This window comes from Pongo pygmaeus, chromosome 16 (genome assembly GCF_028885625.2).
Source record: "Pongo pygmaeus isolate AG05252 chromosome 16, NHGRI_mPonPyg2-v2.0_pri, whole genome shotgun sequence".
Classification (NCBI taxonomy): domain Eukaryota; kingdom Metazoa; phylum Chordata; class Mammalia; order Primates; family Hominidae; genus Pongo; species Pongo pygmaeus.
The window spans coordinates 801,985-824,540 of record NC_072389.2 but is presented as its reverse complement, the minus strand read 5'-3'; the positions used below and the strand labels follow the sequence as shown (position 1 = coordinate 824,540).

Sequence of the window (22,556 nt, the reverse complement as noted above, 5' to 3'; positions counted from 1 at the left end):
CATGGTGTGTGTGCAGTGTGTGTGGTGTGTGGGTGTGTGTGTGTGCACATGGTGTGTGTGTGGTGTATCGGGTGTGCGTGTGTGCACCTGGTGTGTGTGCAGTGTGTGTGGTGTGTGGGGGTGTGTGTGCGTGTGCACATGGTGTGTATGCAATGTGGTGTCTGTATGTGGTGTGTGTACATGAGCACGTGGTGTGTGTGCAGTATGTGGGGGTGTGTGTGCATGTATACATGGTGTGTGTGCAGTGTGTGTGGTGTCTGTGGGGTGTGTGTGCGAGTGTACATGGTGTGGTGTGTGGGGGTGTGTGTGCGTGGATACATGGTGTGCTGCATGCAGTGTGTGTGGTGTCTGTGTGTGGTGTATGTGTGGGGTGTATGTGTTTGCGTACACGGTGTGTATGCAGTGTGTGTGGTGTGTGCATGTACACATGCTGTGGCGTGTGAAGTGGGTGTGTGTGCAGTGTGTGGTGTCTGTGTGGGGTGTGTGTGCACGTGTGTGCGGTGTGGTCTGTGGGGTGTGTGCACTTGTGTGTGCATGTGGTGTCTGGGGTGTGTATGCATGCACATGGTGTGTGTGCACATGGTGTGTGTGCAGTGTGTGTGTGTCTAGGGTGTGTGCATTTGCAGATGGTTATGTGCAGTGTGTGTGGTGTCTGGTGTGTGTGCACATGGTGTGTGTGCAGTTTGGTGTCTGGGGTGCGTGTGCATGTGCACATGGTGTGTGGAGTGGGTGTGGTGTGTGTGTGGGGTATGCATGTGCACATGGTGTGTGTGCAGTGTGTGGTGTCTGGGGTGTGTGCGTGTGCGCGTGGTGTGTGTGCAGTGGGTGTGGTGTGTGTGCAGTGCGGGGGGGCGTGTGTGTGCGTGTGCACATGGTGTGTGTGCAGTGGGTGTGGTGTCTGGGGTGTGTGTGTGGTGTCTGGGGTGTGTGCGTGTGCACATGGTGTGTGTGCAGTGGGTATGGTGTCTGGGGTGCGTGTGTGGTGTCTGGGGTGTGTGTGTGTGCACATGGTGTGTGTTCAGTGTGTGGTGTCTGCGTGTGGGGTGTGTATGCGTGTGTGTGGGGAAAAGAAAGAGATCAGGCTGTTACTGTGTCTATGTAGAAAGAAGTAGACATAAGAGACTCCATTTTGTTCTGTACTAAGAAAAATTCTTCTGCCTTGAGAGGCTGTTAATCTGTAACCCTATCCCCAACCCTGTGCTCCCTGAGACATGTAATGTGTCAAGTCAAGGTTAAATGGATTAAGGGCTGTGCAGGATGTGCTTTGTTAAACAAATGCTTGAAGCCAGCATGCTTGTTAAGTCACCACCACTCCCTACCCTCAAGTACCCAGAGACACAAAACACTGCGGAAGGCCGGCCACAGGGACCTCTGCCTAGGAAAGCCAGGTATTGTCCAAGGTTTCTCCCCATGTGATAGTCTGAAATATGGCCTCGTGGGAAGGGAAAGACTTAACTGTCCCCCAGCCTGACACCCATAAAGGGTCTGTGCTGAGGAGGATTAGTAAAAGAGGAAGGCCTCTTTGCAGTTGAGATAAGAGGAAGACATGTGTCTCCTGCTCGTCCCTGGGCAATGGCATGTCTCCGTGTAAAGGCCGATTGTATATTCCATCTACTGAGATAAGGGAAAACCGCCTTAGGGCTGGAGGTGGGACATGCTGGCAGCAATACTGCTCTTTAAGAAATTGAGATGTTTATGTGTATGAACATAAAAAGCACAGCACTTTTTTCTTTACCTTATGATGCAGAGACATTTGTTCATATGTTTTTCTGCTGACCTTCTCTCCACTATTACCCTATTGTCCTGCCACATCTCCCTCTCTGAGAAACTCCCGATAATGATCAATAAATACTAAGGGAACTCAGAGACTGGTGCCGGTGCGGGTCCATACTATGTCTCTGTGTCTCTTTCTTTTCTCAAGTCTCTCATTCCACCCGACGACAAATGCCCACAAGTGTGGAGGGGCAGGCCACCTCTTCACGTGTGCACATGGTGTGTGTGCTGTTTGTGTGGTGTCTGTGTGGGGTGTGTGTGCGTGTGCACATGGTGTGGTGTGTGCAGTGTGTGTTATGAGTGACTGCTTCTCTTAGTATGTGGACATCAGTCTTCCAGACCAGCTTTCTCCATGTGTCTGGGAACATAAGAAACAAGTTTCTGCAATAATTGTTACACAACTTTTCCCGAGAGGGACCAAATCTCTGTCGTGAGTGGGTATCTGCGTCATTGCAGGAGGGAATGTGATGTCCTGGCTTGGTTCACACCCTCTGTGGGTTTAGTCAGGGTTCCTGCTGGATCCCTCACTGTGGCCAGAGAGGGAGGGCTCTGTTTAACCACAGGGAACCAGAAGAGGACTGGTGTGTGGGAAGACCAGGTAATCATAATGGTATTAATAATAGTGGTAATAATACTGTTTTATACATTGTATATGTCATAAGGATTTTAACTTTCATGTAACATAATTGTTGTAAAAATGTCCCCAGTTTGTTTCGTGCTATTTACCTGGTGTTGAAATATGTAAGAATTTATGTTTTAGGTATGTTAGGTTTATTCCTTTTTATATGGTTTCTGTTTGAAATTTTGATTTCAGAAGACATTCATTCTCAAGGTCGTAAAACACACACACATTTAATTTTCTTTTCTTTTTTTACATTTAATACTGTAATTAACTTTTATGTAAGGTGTGGGACCATGATTCAATTCTATCATTTTATATTCTCAAATCATTACCCAATATTTTAATATCATAAATGGAAAAATCGCTGTTTTGTGGGTTTAAAATGTTACCCTGTTACTAAATGAAATTATACTCAATTTCTGTGTTTTTAATTCTCTTTCATTAATGTGTTTATTTTTGTACCATTTCAAATTTGTTTAATTTTGAATAGTAATAACAATCTTAAATATAGTAAATTTTATAATATTGGGTCTCGTGTGTGTGTTCAATAGATGGATTTAAAATCACATTTTCTTGTTCAAAAATATTTTTCTTAGAATTTTTATTGGAATTTGAGCATATTTTTAAATGATTTACAGCAAACTAAAGAGTTAATATTGAGTCCTGTCATCCAGAATGTGACATGCAAATTCCTCAAACCTCCTTTAATGCCATTTAGTCAAAATTAATATGTTAAATCAATATAAATTAGTATAAATGAGTATAACTAATGATTAAAATAAATTAATGTGTTTGGCTCCACGTTTCTGTCTTCTGCCTTCTATCACTGATGTTTTATTCCTATCCTTGTTGTTTTCTATAGTTTCTTTTATGTCTTTTTCTGTCTTGTGATTTGAAAACTATATGACACATTGTAATGTTTTAATTTTTCTAATTTTTTGCTTTTAATTTTAACTAATTTTATTTTTTAGAGAAGTGCAGGTTCACAGCTAAATGGAGCAGAGAGTACAGACTTCTCATATGTCCCTTTCCCCACACACAGCCTCCCCACTACAGCTTCCTGCCTCACAGGAACACACCTGTGACAACCAGGAACCCACCTTGACCCTTCATTATCATTCAAAGCTTACAGTGCACATTCATGTTTACTCTTCACATTGTACTTTGAGTCTTGACAAAACTATAATGGCAATGGGATATTATTCACTGCTAACAGGAGATGATCTAACAAACAAGCCACAAAAAAAATACATGGAGGAAACTTAAATGCATATTGCTAAAAGAAGCCAATCCGAAAAGTCTATGTACTGTTCGATTCCAATTATATGACGTTCTGGAAACAGTGAAACTATGGGAACAGTAGAAAGATCAGTGGTTGCCATGGTCCAAGGGGAAGGAAGAGATGGATACACAGAGCACAGAGAATCTTCACGGCAGTAAAACCATTCTGTATGATAGTATAATGGTAGATATATACATTTTTCAAAATCTTTTAATAATTTAAATTATGTTTTTTTTTTTTTTTTTTTGATGGAGTCTTGCTCTGTCTCCAGGCAGGAGTGCAGTGGCACTATCTTGGCTCACTGCAACCTCCGCCTCCCGGATTCAAGCAAGTCTCCTGCCTCAGCCTCCCGAGTAGCTGGGGCTACACATGTCCACAACTACGCCCGGCTAATTTTTAGTAGAGACTGGGTTCACCATCTTGGCCAGGCTGCTCTCGATCTCCTGACCTTGTGATCCACCTGCCTTGGCCTCCCAATGTGCTGGGATTACAGGCGTCAGACACCACGCCTGGCCATTTTTGTTTTAAGAACTGAAGACATGCTGGGTCTCCTAGAAGTTTGGTACATAGGATAAGCCAAGGCTTCCTTCAGGAACAGGTTCTCCACCACGTCGCTGCTCAAAGGCTCAGGGCATCCCCAAGTTCGTGCGAAGCCTGCCTGCCATGTCCACAGCCCATGCCGACCCCTCCTGAAGCCACTGGAATGCTTGTTCCTGCGCATGTGATAACTCCAGACAGCTTCAGCCTTGCAGGACAACTATGCGCCTCTGGCGGCAGTGGCCAGAGGGCCCATAGAAAGAGATTGGAGGTGAAACCAGATGCTGTGAGCATACTTTGTTAGGCAAAACCACATACTATAAAAGTGCTTTAAAATGCAGCAGGAGGAGACGTGAAGACACAAATGAACAAGTGCGTAGTGACACGTGGCTGTCAGAACACAGTGAGGGATCCACACTGCTTCCCCCCTTTACCTAGGAAAGGAGAGTTCTAGGCCACCTCCTCCTCGGCAGTGGCATCCTGATATTGCTGATATTCAGACACCAGGTCGTTCATGTTGCTCTCGGCCTCAGTGAATTCCATCTCATCCATGCCCTCGCCCGTGTACCAGTGGAGGAAGGCCTTGCACCTGAACATTGCTGTAAACTGCTCTGAGACACGCCTGAAGAGTTCCTGGATGGCTGCGTTGTTCCCAATGAAGGTGACCGACATTTTCAGCCCCCGGGGTGGGATGTCACAGGCGGCTGTTTTTAAGTTGTTGGAGAGCCAGTCAGCAAAGTAGCTGCTGTTCTTATCTTGAATGTTGAACATCTGTTCATCCACCTCCCTCATGGGCTGCGACCCCTGAAAATGGGGCCGCCGTCAGGTAGCGGCCATGGCGGGGGTCGCAGGCCGCCATCATGTTCTTAGCATCAAACATCTGCCGGGTGAGCTCAGCCTCGGTCAAGGCCCGGTACTGCTGGCTGCCCCGGCTGGTCAGTGGGGCGAAGCCGGGCATGAAGAAATGCAGCCGGGGAAACGGGACCATGTTCACGGCCAGCTTCCGCAGGTCGGCATTCAGCTGGCCTGGGAAGCGCAGGCACGTGGTGACCCCACTCATGGTCGCAGACACCAGGTGGTTCAGGTCACCATAGGTGGGTGTGGGCAGCTTTAGGGTCCTGGAACATATGTCATACAGCGCTTCGTTATCTATGCAGAAGGTCTCATCCGCGTTTTCTATGAGCTGGTGGACTGAGAGGGTGGCGTTGTAGGGCTCCACCACGGTGTCCGACACCTTGGGTGAGGACAGGATGCTGAATGTGTTTATGATCCTGTCTGGGTACTCCTCCCGGATCTTACTGAGCAGAAGGTTACCCGTCCCAGAGCCAGTCCCCTCACCCAGGGAGTGGGTCAGCTGGAAACCCTGCAGGCAGTCACAGCTCTCAGCCTCCTTTCTGACAACGTCTATCACTGACTCCATCAGCTCCGCTTCTTCTGTGTAGTGTCCCTTGGCCCAGTTGTTTCCGGCCCCACACTGACCTGTAAGACAGTACAGCCGGTCACTCGATGGCCAGGTGTACAGTCATCAGTGGTCACCACCATGATGCAAAAAGAGTCAAGTGTCACCTGTGAGGTGAAAGCACCATTCGCCCTGCAGGTGGAGCAAATGAAACCCCCTCCCCCGGAGTTACAGGACAGCAGCTTCCCCTGTTAGGAATTAAGTCAGGAGTCAAACCTGAGATGGGCTAACAGACCTCACTGCAGGTAGAGCAAATGAAACCGCCTCCCCCGGAGTTACAGGACAGCAGCTTCCCCTTTAGGAATTAAGTCAGGAGTCAAACCTGAGAGGGGCTAACAGACCTCACCGCAGGTAGAGCAAATGAAACCCCCTCCCCCGGAGTTACAGGACAGCAGCTTCCCCTGTTAGAAATTAAGTCAGGAGTCAAACCTGAGACGGGCTAAGAGACCTCACTGCAGGTGGCTCCTGCCCATTTTCAGGGAAGGCAGTAGCCACAGCCCCAGCTCAGCTCCCTGCAGGGAGTTTACATCAGTTGCTCCTCACCTTGAGGAGACACCCGGGCCTTCCTCCCAAAGCCTGTTTAGGAGAGGCGGATTGAACCACTCCACTCGGAGGATACAAGGGTGTTCAGGAGCCCTGGCTCCACAGTTCCCACAGCGATGACCTTGGGGACACTCCTGGATTTTGAGCTGAACTGGCTAAGGAGCCCACCCCAGTCCTCGCCCGCAGCTCACCGAAGATGAAGTTATCTGACCTGAAGACCTGCCCGAAGGGCCCTGAGTGCACGGAGTCCATGGTGCGGGGCTCCAGATCCACGAGCACAGCGCGGGGCACGTACCTGCCACCTGCGCGGGGCGGGAGTGCATCAGGAGGGGAGGGCCGCGTTCCCAGGAGGGCGGTGGGGAAGGAGGGGATCTCACCGCTGGCCTCGTTGTAGTACACGTTGATGCGCTCCAGCTGCAGGTGGCTGTCCCCGTGGTAGGTGCCAGCGCAGTCGATGGCGTGTTCATCAGAGATCACCTCCCAGAACTGCCAGAGAAGGGAGGGGCCAGACAGGCCAGGGCTGAGTCTCGGAGGCGCCCCAGCCCCCCTCGCACCCCCACCCTCATCAGCACCCCCATCCCTAGGCCGCCGTGTCCCTGGGGTCCACCCCGGCCGCCTCGCCAGCAACCAGTTCCACCACGTCCCCGGCAGGGAGCCCAGAGGCCGCAATGCAGGGACTCCGCCCCCGCCACTGCCAACATCTTCCCCGGCCCCCGGCAAGCCCGGGCTGGGCCCTCAGAGCCCCGGCTGCCAACCTTGGCGCCGAGCTGGTTCCCGCACTGCCCGGTCTGCGTGAGCACGATTTCCCTCATGGCCAAGGCGGGATCAGGGCGGTAGCAGAAGCGCGAGAAGGAGGAGCAGACGCTCAGCGACCCAGCCCGCCCTCCGCCAACGCTTAAATAGCCCCACGCCCACCTCCCCCAGGCTTGGATTCGGCTCCCAGAATAAGCAACAGCTTTGCTTCCACACAGGTGCACCCACCTGTGAATCCCTTGGCGTTGAACGTCTGTTGGAGAGCTCAGGTGTCCTTGCGTGGTCCTTTCCACTTTGGGGAAAGCTGCTCAGCTGGAGAACTACTTCACGCTTCTTTAGTAAGACTAAATCCCTAGCTGAGCTGAAACTAAATTTTCCTCCCATGTGGGAGGGCAAGACTCTTGTTTCCATATTCACAGAATGCCTTTGCTCCTGTCCTAGATTGATGACATATTTTTGTAATGGATGCGTCCTTTCAATCTGTTAGGAGATCTGTGGTTAGGAAAGGCCTTCCGTATGTTAACTCAACGGACTTAATTATACGTTTTACTTTGGAGCAGTTCAAATCCGCAGTAAGCTATGGGTGTTAGAGATAGTCAGGCCTCTGATTTAGCTAGAGTCTTCTTTAGAGTAGGATTAGTCCTTTCACCTTTCCAGAGGACTGCAGTCTCCAGCAGAGTGAAGGTAATATTGGATTCTTAAAGCTGAGGATAGGTGTTGGGCTACGCCTGCTGTGAAAGATGGGCCATTGTCACTTTGCAGGCTTTTAGATTACCCAAACTGAGGAGTTATTTCTTCTGGTAAACATTTTTCAGATGGGGTGGGGAATGCCTCGATCTAACCAGTGAAGGTATCAGTAAACATTAGCAAATATTTGAATCTCCTGCAGAAAGGCATCGGTGTAAATTAGAGTTGCCAGTTCTCACCTGGATAGGTTCCTCAATTTTGGACAGGTTTAACTGGAGAAGGAGAAAATTGCTGGGCATTTGGGTCATGCCCGTCACAGAGCTCACAGTGCTGAGTCACCTGTTTTAGTGTCTTGAAAAGATTTACCCCTATAGACAAATGAGACATTAACAGAAACAATCCCTTCTAGGGTGAAAAGAATTATGAAAGTGCTGAGTTATGTTCCTGTGATTGGTACTTGACATTAATAATTTATTACCATCATTTAGCCAGCCAGAGGGGCCCTGGACTGAAATGCAATCCCTGGCCCATTTTTGTTCTTCTTCAGGGTATTCCGGCCCAGTTCTATGTATGCTGACCAGCAAGCCCATAAGCTTCACTGGCCTTTCACTGCAGGGGCCTTGGCTGCGGCATCTACAAGGGCATTTCCTTTTACATGGTCAGTCTCTCTTTTGATGTCTTCTGCAATTAATTATAGTCCCTTTTTGGCAGCAAAGCAGCATTCTAAGAAACTCAAAATCTGAATGATGTTGTATGGAAAAGCCCTCGGGGGTCAGGAGTCCCTACCAATTCCAAATTGCAGCATAAGCATGAAGCACTAAAAAATCATACTTGGAATCAGTGTAAATGTTAATTTTTAAATCCTTTCCAACTGCAGGGGCTTAGTAAGTTCAATTAACTCAGCTTTTTGAGCTGAGGTCAAGGTCAGCAATGCTTGTGCCTTGATTCTCTTGTGCTGACTAATAGTAGCATATCTAGCCCTCCTGTTTTCCTGATGCATAAAACAACTTGCATCTGTTAACCACTCTGCCTTGGGATGGTCAAGGGGCTCATCTCTCCTAAGTCTGGCCTGCTAGGATACATTTGTTTCATAACCTGTGACATGATTTTGCTGTATCCCCAGTCAAATCTTATCTTGAATTGTATCTCCCATAATTCCATATATCGTGGGAGGGGCCCCGTGGGAGGTAATTGAATCGGGGGATGGGTCTTTCCCATGCTGTTCTCGTGACAGAGAATAAGCCTCATGAGATCTGATGGTTTATTTATTTATTTATTTTTGAGACAGTCTTACTCTGTTGCTCAGGCTGGAGTGCATTATCATGATCTTGGCTCACTGCAACCTCTGATTCCTGGGTTCAAGCGATTCTCCTTTCTCAGCTTCCCAAGTAGCTGGGATTACAGGCGCCAACCAACATGCCTGTTTAATTTTTGTACTTTTAGTATAGACGGGGTTTCACCATGTTGGCCAGGCTGGCCTCCATCTCCTCACCTCAGGTAATCCACTGCCTTGGCCTCCCAAAGTGCTGGGATTACAGCTGATGGTTTTATAAAGGGGACTTTCCCTACGAAAGCTCTTTTGCCTGCTGCCATGTACGAGATGTGACTTTGTTCTTCACTTGCCTTCTGCCATGAGTGTGAGGCCTCCCGGACCATGTAGAACTGTGAGTCAATTAAACCTCTTTTCTTTATAAGTTACCCAGCCTCAGATATGTCTTTATTAGCAGCATGAGAACAGACTAACACAACCTGTATGCCAGAAAGGCTAGGAGCACCTGCGGACTCTGGCAGATAAGCAGCTAGGTTTATGGTTTGGCAGGCTTTAAGGGTTATGTCTGGAGTGTCTAGCAATAAGGCCTGACACTTTCATAAATGTTCTCCTATTATCCACTTGTGCCCTTTAGTTTCTAAGACCTTCTTCCTTTGGTGTGGGGTCAAAAACCTGTAGGTGCTATTCTAATTTTAGTTTATTAGCTTTGCCTACTAGAAAAGTGGTAGCAGCAATAGCTCTAAGACATCAAGGCCATCCTGAGGCCACCTGGCCTATCTGCTTAGAAAATTAGGCTACTGGCCTTGGAATGTCCCCCAGTTTTGGGACAAGATTACCCAAGACCTATGACTTGATTTTTGGTCACATAAAGAAAAAATGTTTCATCCAACCTGGGGACTCCCACGGCTGCAGCAGAGCCCAATTTCTCCTTGAGAGTATTGAAGGTTTGCTTGCAGTTATACTTACATTCTAGGAGCCCTAAATCTTTCCCTTCAGTGTATCATATAACGGCTTGGCTACATGTCCAAATCTGGGCACCCATAAGCAGCAGTACCCAGCCATCTCCAAAAAAAGCCCACAGTCATTTGTCAGACTGGGACTCCTTAGATGACTAAAATAAATTTTTTATCTTCTAGGGATGTTGATCAGTTCCAGAGGTTAAGATAGATTCCAAATATTTAAGTCTTTGAGTCAATATCTGAGCCCTGTATGGTGATACCATATATCTGCAAGTTCCCAGGAAATTTACCAACTTAACAGTATTATTATTTGAGTCTTCTTTAGTTGGGCTAGCAATGAGCAAGTCAGCTACATACTGAATAATTGTGTCCCTTTCCAATTGTAGATTTCTTAAGTCCTTAGCTAAAGCATTTTCAAATATGTGGGGGCTATCCCAGAACCCTTCAGGGATGACTGTCCAGGTTAGTTTTGAGGCTGAATCCATATCTGGATCAGTCCATTCAAAGGCAAACATATTATGAATCTGGATGCATTGAGATGCAGAAAAATGCATCTTTCGGATTTAAGAATGTAAACCAGCTTGCATCCACTGTGACTTGGTAAGTTTTGGGGACAATGAGGTATATGGAGACAACTGCATTTCTTAATGCTCTAAGGGTTCTGACAAATTTGTACTTGCCATTTGGCTTTTTATCTGGTAATATGCAAGTATTGTAAGGAGACTTTCATGGCCTTCATAACTCATATGGCAAGAATTTGGCAATAAGGGGTTGAATTTCCCCTCATGCTTTTGCCTTAAAATGTATTATCACTTCTGAGGGCAGGAGAACTAGGCTGAAGTTGGATTTGAATGGGGGAGGTGTTTAGTGCACTTCCCAGAGCCTGTGTGGCCCAAACCTCAAGATTTACTTGAGACAATACTTCAGGTGGTAAATGTGACAGCTCATTCTTAACTTCTTTTTTTCCCCCGAGGGGTCAGGAACAAAAGTAACCCTTGCTATGCTTTATGATCTGTGAAGGTGACCATGACTTGGTCTTCTGAGTCAATAAACCTCTCCCCAGTAAGAGGTCAGGCATTCAGACAGTACTAAAAGGTAGGTGAGAAGCCCAGAGGCCCTGGAAGACAACTTAGAAGATACCAAAAGCAGTTATTTTGGGCTTGTCCATCGTGAGGAGACAGGAGCCCATTGTATTGAATCTGGACAGAGTCATCTGCTCCCATACCTAATAAGAAGTTAATACTCTTACCTGCCACTTCAAGAGTCACCTGACGCTCCTCCATCTCTCGATAGCTAATAGTCCAATGGGAGTGGCAGGAAGTATCAGGCCCTCCCACTTGCGAGTCTGCTGGGCTCTCAGGATGGCTCCCTTGGAAGCACGGTGCATTTCCTTCGGCAGTGGCCGACCTTCTTACAGAAGGCACATTGATTTATATCCATGACACAGTGGCCCAGAGGCACAGACTGGGACTTTCACCTTCTCACTTCCTCTGTGAGGGCCAGGGTTAAGGGGCTGCCTCTGAAGTGGTGGAGAGCACAAGGCTGCAGCTAGAAGCTGGGCCTCTTGGCAGATTTGGTTTATTTTATGTTTTCTCTGCCCTATTCCTGTGATGGAAAACTACAAAATACAAATCTAAAATCTGATCCATGGGAGTCTGGAAGCCAAAGGCTGCTTTTGGCAGCTTCCTGCAGATATCAGAAGCAGGCTGGTCTATAAAGTAAACTCCTAGCAATGCCTGTCCCTTCTTGGAGTAAGGGTCACTGTTAGTGTATTTTCTCAAGGTCTAAATTATCCACCCTTGTAATAAGGCTAGGTTTTCATCTTTTCCGAGTAATTTTCCAGACTTTATAAAAATTAAAAAGCTTTATCACAATTTTTTTTATTCCTTCAAGGAGTCAAATGATCATAACTTTTTCTCTCTATATCCCACTTTCTTCCTAATTCATTTGTCTTTTCTAGATTCTAGTTCTCTTTTGGGTCTTAGTCAGGCACTGCTGTGCCTCCTACTTGATAGGTGTCATGTCCCTGGTTGCAGGCTGCCACCCTATTAGAATGTGCTCTACCACTCCCATAACACACTGCTTTCCTTTTTCCTTTTTTTTTTTATTATACTTTAAGTTTTAGGGTATATGTGCACCACGTGCAGGTTTGTTACATATGTATACATGTGCCATGTTGGTGTGCTGCACCCATTAACTCATCATTTAGCATTAGGTATATCTCCTAATGCTATCCCTTCCCCCTCCCGCCACCCCACAACAGGCCCCGGTGCATGATGTTCCCCTTCCTGTGTCCATGTGTTCTCATTGTTCAATTCTCTCCTATGAGTGAGAACATGCTGTGTTTGGTTTTTTGTCCTTGTGATAGTTTGCTGAGAATGATGGCTTCCAGCTTCATCCATGTCCCTACAAATGACATGAACTCATCATTTTTTATGGCTGCATAGTATTCCATGGTGTATACGTGCCATATTTTCTTAATCCAGTCTATCATTGATAAGCACTTGGGTTGGTTCAAAGTCTTTGCTATTGTGAATAGTGCCACAATAAACATACGTGTGCATGTGTCTTTATAGCAGCGTGATTTATATTCCTTTGGGTATATACCCAGTAATGGGATGGCTGGGTCAAATGGTATTTCTAGTTCTAGATCCCTGAGGAATCACCACACTGACTTCCACAATGGTTGAAGTAGTTTACAGTCCCACCAACAGTGTAAAATTGTTCCTATTTATCCACATCCTCTCCAGCACTTGTTGTTTCCTGACTTTTTAATGATCACCATTCTAACTGGTGTGAGATGGCATCTCACTGTGGTTTTGATTTGCATTTCTCTGATGGCCAGTGATGATGAGCATTTTTTCATGTGTCTGTTGGCTGCATAAATGTTTTCTTTTGAGAAGTGTCTGTTCATATCCTTCCCCCACTTTTTGATGGGTTCGTTTGTTTTTTTCTGGCAAATTTGTTTGGGTTCATTGTAGATTCTGGATATTAGCCCTTTGTCAGATGGGTAGATTGCAAAAATTTTCTGCCATTCTGTAGGTTGCCTGTTCACTCTGATGGTAGTTTCTTTTGCTGTGCAGAAGCTCTTTAGTTTAATTAGATGCCATTTGTCAATTTTGGCTTTTGTTGCCATTGCTTTTTGTGTTTCAGACATGAAGTCCTTGCCCATGCCTATGTCCTGAATGGTATTGCCTAGGTTTTCTTCTAGGGTTTTTATGGTTTTAGGTCTAACATTTAAGTCTTTAATCCATCTTGAACTAATTTTTGTATAAGGTGTAAGGAAGGGATCCAGTTTCAGCTTTCTACATATGTCTGGCCAGTTTTCCTAGCACCATTTATTAAATAGCGAATCTTTTCCCCATTTCTTGTTTTTTGTCAGGTTTGTCAAAGATCAGATATTTGTAGATATGTGGCATTATTTCTGAGGGCTCTTTCTGTTCCATTGGTCTATACCTCTGCTTTGGTATCAGTACCATGCTGTTTTGGTTACTGTAGCCTTGTAGTATAGTTTGAAGTCAGGTAGCATGATGCCTCCAGCTTTGTTCTTTTGGCTTAGGATTGACTTGGCAATGTGGGCTCTTTTTTGTTTCCATATGAACTTTAAAGTTGTTTTTTCCAATTCTGTGAAGAAACTCATCAGTAGCTTGATGGAGATGGCATTGAATCTATAAAACACCTTGGGCAGTATGGCCACTTTCACAATATTGATTCTTCTTACCCATGAGCATGGAATGTTCTTCCATTTGTTTATATCCTCTTTTATTTCTTTGAGCAGTTGTTTGTAGTTCTCCTTGAAGAGATTCTTCACATCCCTTGTAAGTTGGATTCCTAAGTATTTTGTCAACCAAAAAAAGTCCAGACCAGACGGATTCACAGCCTGATTCTACCAGAGGTACAAGTAGAAGCTGGTACCATTCCTTCTGAAACTATTCCAATCAATACAAAAAGAGGGAATCCTCCGTAACTCATTTTATGAAGCCAGCATCTTCCTGATACCAAAGCCTGGCAGAGACACAACAAAAAATGTGAATTTTAGACCAATATCCCTGATGAACATCGATACAAAAATCCTCAATAAAATACTGGCAAACCGAATCCAGCAGCATATCAAAAAGCTTATCCACCATGATCTAGTGGGCTTCATCCCTGGGATGCAAGGCTGGCTCAACATATGCAAATCAATAAATGTAATCCAGCATATAAACAGAACCAAAGACAAAACCCACATGATTATCTCAATAGATGCAGAAAAGGCCTTTGACAAAATTCAAAAATGCTTAATGCTAAAAACTCTCAATAAATTAAGTATTGACGTATCTCAAAATAATAAGAGCTGTCTATGACAAACCCACAGCCAATATCATACTGAATGGGTAAAAACTGGAAGCATTCCCTTTGAAAACTGGCACAAGACAGGGATGCCCTCTCTCACCACTCCTATTCAACATAGTGTTGGAAGTTCTGACCAGGGCAATCATGCAGGAGAAGGAAATAAACGGTATCCAATTAGGGAAAGAGGAAGTCAAATTGTCCCTGTTTGCAGATGACATGATTGTGTATCTGGAAAACCCCATCGTCTCAGCCCAAAATCTCCTTAAGCTGATAAGCAACTTCAGCAAAGTCTCAGGATACAAAATCAATGTGCAAATATCACAAGCATTCTTATACACCAATAACAGACAAACAGAGAGCCAAATCATGAGTGAACTCCCATTCACAATTGCTTCAAAGAGAATAACACACTGCTTTTCTACCACGCAGCAGGTAAACATAAATATATGTAAATCTTGTCTGGTTAGATCATACATCAAGATTAGCCTCTTAAATTTTTCTATGTGTTTTCCAGGCACCTCTGAAAACTGTTTTAGTTTTTCCTTGCATATGGCTAATTCAGACATAGAAAAGGGTACATATACATATACAGTGTCCCTATTATCACCTGTCACTTCCCAGAGAGGGCAAACATTCAACTTTGCCAGCTGATAAGAGGCCCCACTGCATGTTGTTCTGGTGAAGCTTGGGTGTTCAAACAGTGGGGTATGTATGTAAGACAGGACTTGAAGGGCAGGGAGAAGATGATGACTGGACACTAGATAACCCTGGAAAACTAGATGAAATTAACAACATGTTGCGCACCTCACCAGAACTGTAAGGAGTCTGACTGTGTTCTTATGGGGTGCTTGGACTGGCAGGGGGAGTTCAGCCCCAGCTAAGAAAAGCCTAATATTAAGAGGCACTTGCATTAAAAGGGTAATCAATTATGTGCCATCCCTATTTTGTCTTTTCCTCCATCAAACATATGGAAGCCCATTTTAATTTTTTATCCTGACCAAGCATCAGAGAAGCCTGTATATAATGTATTTCCTCCCACTTAGTTTCTCTTCTATAAAACAAATGAAGCTGCAAAAAAAGGAGTTAGACTGAACAGGGGAAATGGGAAGGCTGTAACTTGTATATTGTAATGTATTAGTCCATTTTCACACTGCTATGACAAAACTGACAAAACTCTCTCAGGAAAAAAGTGACATGCTGGGTTTAGAAAGTAGGGTCCAGCTGCCCTATACCAGCTCATGAAAGATGACCTTATGGTTAAGAAATGAGAGAAAACTCTTAAGAAAAACTCTCATGTTCTCCAACTTGAGGCTAATTGTTTGCAGAGGGTTGTCATAAAAGAGGCTGTCACTAAACAGGCATATCTGATCTTATCATGTAGGGCTGTTAAATACCACATTTCAACTTCTAGTCATAATGATGGAGAGGTTATTGCTGATTTTTTTCTGATAATTAAGGTACAAAAATACTAGGTTCCAAGACATCTCTTTTTTTCAGTGTCACTTGGACCAGTGGCAAATTAAATAAGCAATCAGCTAGAAGTCAGACGATTGCTGAGGAAAGGAAAAGCTAAACTGTTTGGAGCCTCTTTCCTGGGGCAGCCTCCAGGCTACTACAAAACAGAGGAGGTGAGCAGAAAGGTGACAAGATGCAGAGCACTCAGGTGAGGGAAAGAGATTACAAGCTGGACAGTCCAAAAAGAGAAAGTGGTAAACACCTTGTTTAGCCAAATCCATTCTTCTCAATATTCCCAAGGGCCTCTAACCCTGTGGGCTTGGCCTCTAATCTGAGTATGACTCCCCCGGGCCTCTAACTTTGGGCTGAGTCTCTCACCCTAACATTATGCCCTAGGGCCTCTCACTTAAGTAGTAGTCGATAATCGTTCTTGCCCACCAGAATGGCTTCACAACTCTAAAAGACAGCGCACTTGACAGGTGTTAGCTGATTGATTCTGTGTGGATTGTTTTCCTTGGAGTGGGGGGTTTTGTCTTGGTGTCCCTTCATGGTGTTGCTGAAAGATGTTGCTGGAAAAGAGGGTCCTGATACAGACCACAAAGTAGGATTCTTAGACCTTGTGCAGGAAAAAATTTCAGGTGAGTCAGAGAGCACAGTGAAAGAAGCAAGTTTACCAGAAATACTCCATTAGAGTTGTACATCCTCAGAAAACAAGAGCAGGAATGCATTGTCTTTTGTTAGTGTCTCTACTTATAAGTAACCATAAAGAGAAAGAGTTATAATTAAACTTGGAAGGTGCAGATGTACTCACTAAAGTTGGGGCTATTGGTTTTAACAATGATCATTAACCCATTGACCTAAGCTAGCTCATTAATATTATCCTTACAAAAAAAAATGCTGCACTCCTAGGACATTTATACATTTTTCAGGCTTAGTGGAAGATGTTTTGTATGACCACAAATATTCAGCAATTGTAATTTGTGGCCAGCTAAATAATGTGGCTATTTTCAGATCATGAATATTAACTTCTAGATGCCTTGTGAGTACCTAGCTACTCATATTAAGATAGAGTATTCTAGTCATGTTTATTAAACTAGAAGCTTGGTAACCATGAGCTGCTCTAACACAACAAGTCTACTCCTCAAGGAGAAAATGTATTTCTCAGGAATTCTGTGCATTTTGTTTGATGGAATTTGGTATGTTTACCAAAATGGCAGAAAAGAGTGAAATTAGTCCTCAAAGATTTCTCAAGATTGGATATAAAGTAAACAAAATGATTATAGGTAATATGCAAGTTGATACAGTTGATATTCAAAAGAAATTTTGTTTGAAACACAATGAGATTTTTATTTTTACTTATTTATTATTATTATTATTTTGAGACAGAGTCTTCTCTGTTGCCCAGGCTGGAGTGTAGTGCACCATCTTGGCTCACTGAAACCTCTGCCTCCCAGGATCAAGCAATTCTCCTGCCTCAGCTTCCCAAGTAGCTGCGATTACAGGCATGCATCAACACACCCAGCTAATTTTTGTGTCTTTAGTAGAGATGGGGTTTCACTCTGTTGGCTGGGCTGGTCTCAAACCCCTGACAACAAGTGATCTGCCCACCTTGATCTCCCAAATTGCTGGGATTACAGGCATGAGCCACTGCTCCCAGCCACAGTGAGATTTTTAAATAATTCTAACTGATTTACTGCTGTTGAGCAGGGAGCTGAGTAAATTCAACAGATCGTGGGCCTAAAGTAGGAGAAGACTGAGGACAAACTCTAGAACACATGTGATTAAATTAATTACAATGGAAACCAAATCAAATTTAATAAGGCTGTACCTTTTAGTTTCAAGACATTTCCCCTCACTTTGAAATGTGGTGTTATTCAGTGGAAAAGAACAGGGTTCCCTGCAGGGATTGATTGACTGAAAGATATAGCTCAGGATTAAAAATCCTTTTTTCCACTTATAAACTAAAAATAAATTTTGTCATAAAAGAGGCTGTCACTAAACAGGCATATCTGATCTTATCATGTAGGGTTGTTAAATACCACATTTCAACTTCTAGTCATAATGATGGAGAGGTTATTGCTATAAACTAAACTAAAAATAAATAAACTAAAAATAAATTTCTAAGCCCCTATCGACTAAATGGACCCCTCTTCTTGGATAAGGACATTCCAAAGTTAACCTGAAAAGCTAGTTCAAGCCATGGGTCACACATGCCTCATTATACTCTCCTCCCTTTGGTTTTAATTTTAATTTCAATTTTTAATTTATTTTTGTGGGTACATAGTTGGTGTATATATTTATGGGGGTACATGACATACTTTGATACAGGCTTGCAAAGAGTAATGCATAATAAAAAATGGGGTGTCCATCCCCTCAAGCATTTATAGGTTGTGTTATAAACAATCTAATTATACTCTTTTAGTTTTTTAAAATGTATAGTTAAATTATTTTTTACCATAATCACCTTGTTGTGCTATCAAATACTGTCTTATTCATTCTTTCTAACAATTTTTTGTACCCATTTCGCATCCCCACTAACCGCCTGTTCCCTCACTGCCCTTCCCAGCCTCTGGTAACCATCCTTATACTCTCCATCTCTATGACACCAATTGTTTCGAATTTTAGCACACACAAATAAGTGAGAACATGTGACATTTGTCTTTCTGTGCCTGACTTATTTCACTTAACATAAAGACTTTCAGTTCCATTTATGTTATTGAAAATGGCAGCCTCTCATTCTTTCTTATAGCTGAATAGTACTCCATTGGGTGTATGTACCACATTTTCTCCATCCAGTCAGCTGTTGAGGGACATTTAAGTTCCTTCCAAATCTTGGCTACTATAAACCCTGCTGTAGCAAATATGAGAGTGCCAATATGTCTTTGATTTACCAATTTTATTTCTTTTAGACATATACTGAGCAGTGGGATTGCTGGATCATATAGTAGCTCTATTTTTAGTTATATCAGGAACATCCAAACTGTCCTTAAATCTGCTCCCAACAGCAGTGTACAAGGATTCCCTTCACTCCACATACTTACCAGCATTGGTTTTTTACTGACTTCTGCATAAAAGCCACCTTAACTAGGGTGAAATGATATCTCATTTTGGGTTTGATTTGCATTTCTATGATGATCAGTAATGTGTAGCACCATTTCATTTGCCTGTTTGACATTTGTATGTCTTCTTTTCATAAATGTCTATTTACATTTTTTGTCCACCCTTTAATTGGATTATTATATTTTTTATATAATTTTTTGAATTCAATATCTTGTAGTGTATTATTCTGTTTCAGCACTGGTATAAAAAAAATAATCAAGACTGGGTTATCTATTTATTTAGTGAGATGAAGTCTTGATCTGTTGCCTAGGCTGAAGTGCAGTGGTGCAGTCTCGGCTCACTGCAACCTCTGCCTCCTGGTTCAAGCAACTCTCTGCCTCAGCCTCCTGAGTAGCTGGGATTACAGGCACCTGCCACCATGCCTGGCTAATTTTTGTATTTTTAGTAGAGACGGGGTTTCACCACCTTGACCAAACTGGTCTTGATCTCCTGACCTCGTGATATACCTGCCTCGGCCTCCCAAAATGGTGAGATTACAGGCATGAACCACCGCACCTGGCAAGACTCGGTAATTTATAAAGGAAATGGGTTTAATTGACTCACAGTTCCACATGGCTGGGCAGGCCTCAGGAAACTTACACTCATGGCAGATGGGGAAGCAGGCAGCTCTTACATGACAGCAGGCGAGACAGCATGTATGTGAAGCAAAGGGGGAAGAGTCCCTTATAAAACCATCAGATCTCATGAGAACTCACTCATTATCAGAAGAACAGCATGGGGGAAACCACCCCCATGATCCAATCACCTTCTACCAGGCCTCTCCCTCAAAACCTGGGGATTACAATTCAATATGAGATTTGGATGGGGACACAAACCCTAACCATATCATGCAGCTATTAATTGCTTTTCAGATGGATAATTTACAAATATTTTCTCCAATTCTGTGGATTTTCTCTTCACTTTGTTTATTGTTTCCTTCACTTTAAAACGGCTTTCTGACTTGCTGTAATCCCATTTGCCCATGTTTGTTTTGGTTGTCTGTGCTTATGGGGCATTATTTAAGAAATTTTTGCCCAAACCAATGCCCTAAAGAGTTTCCCCAATGTTTTATTGTAAAAGTGTGATACTTTGAGGCATTAGGTTTAAGTCTTTAATTCATTTTAATTTAATTTGATTTTTGTATGTGTCAAGAAATAGGGTTCTAGTTTTATTCTTCTGCCTATGGCTTGCCAGTTTTCCCAGCCCTATTTTTTACAAAAACTGTCTTATTTTTTATTGTATGTTCTTGGCACTTTTGCTGAAAATAAGTTTAGTTTAGCTGTATGAGTTTGTTTCTAAGGTCTCTACTTCGTTTCATTTGTCTTTATGTCTGTTTTTATGCTACTGTCATGCTGTTTTAATTACTATAACTTAGTAGTATAATTTAAAACCAGGTAATGGAATTCCTCCAGTTTTTTTTTATATACTCAGCATATCTTTGACTATTGTGGTGTTTTGTGGCAGTTCCATATAAATTTCAGAATTTTTTTTCTGTTTCTGTGAGGAATGTCTTTTTTTTTTTTTAGATGGCATCTCACTGTGTCACCTAGGTTGGAGTGCACTGATGCGATCTCAGCTCACTGCAACCTCTGCCTCCTGGGTTCAAGCAATTATCTGCCTCAGCCTCCTGAGTAGCTGGGAAGGCACCCGCCACCACGCCCGGCTAATTTTTTTGTATTTTTAGTAGAGATGGGGTTTCACCAAGTTGGCCAGGCTGGTCTTGAACTCCTGACCTCGTGATCCACCAACCTTGGCCTCCCAAAGTGCTGGGATTACCGGCATGAGCCACTGCCCCTGGCCTGTTACTTTGACAGAGATGGCATGAAATGTATAGATTGCTTTGGATTGTATGGACATTTTAGAAAAATACTGATTCTTCCAATCTGTGAACATAAAAATATCTTTCCAATTTTTGGGTCCTCTTTCATTTCTTTTATCAATGTTTTACAGTTTTAATTGTTGAGAACTTTTATTTCTTTGGTAAATTCCCACACATTCTGTTTTATTTGTGGCTATTGCAAATAGTATTATATTTTTGAATTCTTTTTCAGTTTGTTGACTGTTGGCATATAGAAATCCTACTGATTTGTATATGTTGATTGTGTATTCTGCAAATTTACTCAAGTTATTACTTCGAATAATTTTTTGGTGGATGTATTAGGCTATTATCACATTGCTATAAAAAATATTCAGTGACTGGTTAATTTATAAAGAAAATAGATTTAATTTGCTCATGGTTCTACAGGCTGTACAGAAAGCATAGCACTGGCTTCTGCTTCTGGGGAAGCCTCTGACAACTGACAAGGTGAAAAATAAATCCGGTGCTTGCACATCACATGGTAAGTGCTAGGGCAGAGGGTAAGTGCTACACACTTGTAGATAACCAGCTCTCATGAAAACTTACTATTGTGGGAATGGCACCAAAGGAAATGATGCCAAACTGTTCATGGAAATCCTGCCCTCTTGATTCAATCACCTCCCCACTAGGCCCACTTCCAACATTGAGGATTACATTTCAATATAAGATTTTGGTGGGAACACACACCCAAACTGTATCATTTTGCCCCTGACCTTTCCAAATCTCATATCCTTCTCATATTTCAAAATATAATCATGACTTTCCAATAATTCCCAAAGTCTTTACTCATTTCAGCCTTAACTTAAAAGTCAAAAGTCTCATCTAAGACAAAGCTAGTTTATTCCTCCTATAAGCCTGTAAAATAAAAAAAAAAAGTTAGGCACTTTCAAGATAAAAATGGGGCAGAGGCATTGGGTAAATACTCCCATTCTAAAAGGAAGAAATCAGCCAAAAGAAAGGGGCCACAGGACCCACAAAAGTCTGAAACCCAGAAGAGAAGTTATTGAATTGTAAGGCTCCAAAATAATTATTTTTGACTCGGTGTCCCATTTCCAGGGCACACTAATGCCTTGGGAAAGTTCAACCTTGTGACTTTGCATGGTTCAGCCCCCATAGCTGCTCTCATGGGCTGGCATTGTGTGCCTCTGGCTGGTATTGTGTGTCTCTGGCTTTTCAAGCTGCAAGGTGCAAGCTGTAGCTAGATCTACCATTCCGGGGTCTGGAGGACAGTGATCCTCTCCTCACAGATCTACTAGGCCATGCCCCAGTGGGGAGCCTGCATGAAGACTGTCACCCCACATTTATTTTCTCCATTGTTTTAGTAGAGGTTCTCCATGAGGGCTCCACCCCTGCAGCATGATTCTGCCTGCACACCCTGGCTTGTTCACACATCCTTTGAAACAAAGGTGGAGGCTCCCAAGTCTCAATTCTTGCATTTTGTACACTCACAGGCCTAACTCCACATGGAAGCTACCAAGGCTTATGGCTTGCACCCTCTGAAGCAGTGACTGGATTTGTAACTGGGTCAATTTGACCTACACCTGGAGCTGAAGCAGTGGCCAGGATGCAGGGAGCCATGTTCCATAGCTACCCAAGGCAGCAGGTCTTGGGCCTGATCCCAGAAACTATTCACTTCTTTTAGGCCTCAAGGCCTCTGATGGGGGGGCTGCCTTTTAGATTTCTAAAATGCCTTCAATTCCTCTTCCCCATTGTCTTGGCTATCAACCCTTGCTTTTTTATAGGTTATACAAATATCTCTAACAAGTCGTTGCTCCATAGCCTGCTTGAGTTCCTGTCTTATAAAATCTTTTTATTTTTTAGCCACATGACTAGGCTGCAAAGTTTTCAAGCTTTTACACTATGCTTCCCTTGTAAGTTACAACTTATATATATTTTTTTGCTAGATCATGTGAGCATAGGTTTT

The 22,556-nt window shown here is 43.5% G+C and overlaps 1 pseudogene; it reads right to left on the bottom strand.

Annotated features, from left to right (window-relative positions):
- Nucleotides 1–4,710: 4,710 nt before the first annotated feature.
- On the bottom strand, nucleotides 4,711–7,028 carry LOC134738249 (tubulin beta-8 chain-like; annotated as a pseudogene).
- Nucleotides 7,029–22,556: the final 15,528 nt, after the last annotated feature.